Source organism: Branchiostoma belcheri, unplaced genomic scaffold, assembly GCF_001625305.1.
Source record: "Branchiostoma belcheri isolate BF01 breed outbred unplaced genomic scaffold, Haploidv18h27 scaffold360, whole genome shotgun sequence".
NCBI lineage: Eukaryota > Metazoa > Chordata > Leptocardii > Amphioxiformes > Branchiostomatidae > Branchiostoma > Branchiostoma belcheri.
This window is the reverse complement of record NW_017803977.1, coordinates 1-2223: the sequence shown is the minus strand read 5'-3', so window position 1 is coordinate 2223 and position 2223 is coordinate 1. Positions and strand designations below refer to the sequence as shown.

The 2223-nt window shown below is 40.2% G+C and overlaps 1 long non-coding RNA gene across 1 annotated transcript; it reads right to left on the bottom strand.

Annotated features, from left to right (window-relative positions):
• Positions 1-216: 216 nt before the first annotated feature.
• Positions 217-1550, bottom strand: LOC109476158. The gene is made up of 3 exons (XR_002140598.1): positions 1450-1550; positions 738-877; positions 217-308 (listed from the first exon to the last, which is right to left on the bottom strand). It is a non-coding gene; the product is annotated as an uncharacterized LOC109476158 (long non-coding RNA).
• Between the last annotated feature and the right edge of the window lie 673 nt (positions 1551-2223).

Below are 2223 nucleotides of genomic sequence, written 5' to 3'. Positions count from 1 at the left end.
TCATATATCAAGGAGGCGGGGCTATGGAATTACTTCTTTGACGTGTATAATGTATCATGATGTCTGAGGACACACCCTACCTGTTCCACAAGGTAAGCAACACAAACCATTGGATATTTTGAAGATGTTCCTTAATCTGTACTTCCTTGACTATATGAGCGTGAGTAGTTGCGTTTCATTTGCATGGATATTCCTTTATTGACTGAATTAATTACTGCTACATATATTTCCATAAAAATGGAGAAAGCTGATGGAAGTCACAGCGTTTTCCGTTATCCCGTTAGGACATCAGGCTGATGCACTGTTTCCTGCAAGAAATCAGAACCAACTGTTAACTCTAAGCTGTTGTCTTCTATCAGCCTATGTACATGTATGTCAAAGTTAAATATAAACGTATTGTTGCAATCACTTAAGGAATGGTGAAATGCTGAAAGCCTCTTGCTTCCTAGGCATTAGTAAAGTATTAAAAGATCATGAGACATTTTCCTGCGCCATGCTTTCTCTCGATCACGTCCCTAAGTGCGGAAATTAAGCCTCAAATTAGCAGAGCCGAAGCAAGGCATACCGTATATGCCGAGAGAAGCACTGTGCAGGGAAATTTGAGAGGAAAGAAGATACAATTTCTGTTATAATTGTACTTATTATGAGATTGTATGTACTCTATTATCCTAGCTGATATTTTAAACACATCTTTTATTGTCAGAAAATGTGTTGTTGAGTCTTCAGCAATTTCTCACCATCGCATTTGACGACGAGGTCAGACCAGATGACGTTCTCCTGGGAGTAACAGTACACCCCCAGGCGGCCTCCGCGGAGAGAGGCGTCCAGAACGTCACCGGAGTCCACCACAAGGAGACTGCCGGAGTACAGCCGGAACCTATACGGACAGGCGTACGAGAATCTCACTTAAAAACATTGATGTAGATGAAATACTTAGACTTAAGGGATAAGATTAAGAATTGAAGAGAAAACTTGGACATTGGAAGATTGGTACATATTTCAAATCATTTCAAAACAGCAAGTTAGGTTGTCTTCTAAACATACATAAGGGGACACACCCCACTTTATTTCGGGTTTCTAATCAAAGCTGCACATCTACAGACCGTCTCTTTCAGGGAATGATTGGGAAGCAGAATACCTGTTTATTGGATGGAAGGATATTCCTTCCATTGCAGAACGAACTGAGTTTGGTTTCTTTGACTTTTTTAAAATTTTGGCGGAATTGAGAAAAACATTATTTTCACGTCAAAATTAATACAACAAAAAAAATTAGATAGAAATTCCTTTTCAAGCAGGCTGTGAATAGAAATCATAAAATGATGTAAGACGTTGTCTTTCTGTAATAAGACAGCATACTTTTGCAGGACACATGCACGAATATCCCAAGAATGCCCTCAGTTTCTGATCGTACGACGAGCTTACGTAAGACGTAAGTAACCCGGTCCTTACCTGATGATTCCGATGTCCACCCGGTGCTTCAGCTCCCAGCGGTAGGCGGTGTTGTAGCTCCAGCCCACTTTGCTGGGATCCTCCCACAGAAGCTTGGTCTGTGGATAACAGTGAAATCTGATGTTTGACCCTATTGTGGTACCTGTTTATCAATGTTCAAACTGTATTATGAACGGGGTACTAGAATATCAATATTGTCACTTTAAAGATTAGGGTAACACTCTAAGCATAGCTATAGTGTGTTTCTACTTAATGCAAATGTTTGCAGCACCTAAAACCATTCTATGTCTTATCTGTTAGTCTTAATGATAATGATAATAATGATGGTGGTGATGATGATTGTTATGTTAATCTTACTCTTAAAGATCTCAGATTGAGAGTAAAAACAACAACTCACCTGTCCCGGAACCTCCACACTCTTCCAAAGAGCCAGAGACAGGGCTTGACCGGGTCCGGTTACGGAGTTCACCAACTAGTGACAAACCAACAGTTTCTTACAAGAAAGTAAGGCTCAATTAGCCGGCTTAGGCGTTAGCTTTTCAAAGTTTATATCGGTCATGCTATGATATCGGTCATGCTATGTTATGCACGCTTACTCTACATTACATAAAATTGCCAACGACTTCTATACACACTATCCCTTTTTATGGCAATTACAAACTGCACTAGGCGACTGCCCGCAAAAGGCCCTTTCGCGCTGCAAACCTACATGTAAGACCGCACTACTCAAAACACTGGACTGTCCACTCATAATATATATATATATATATATAT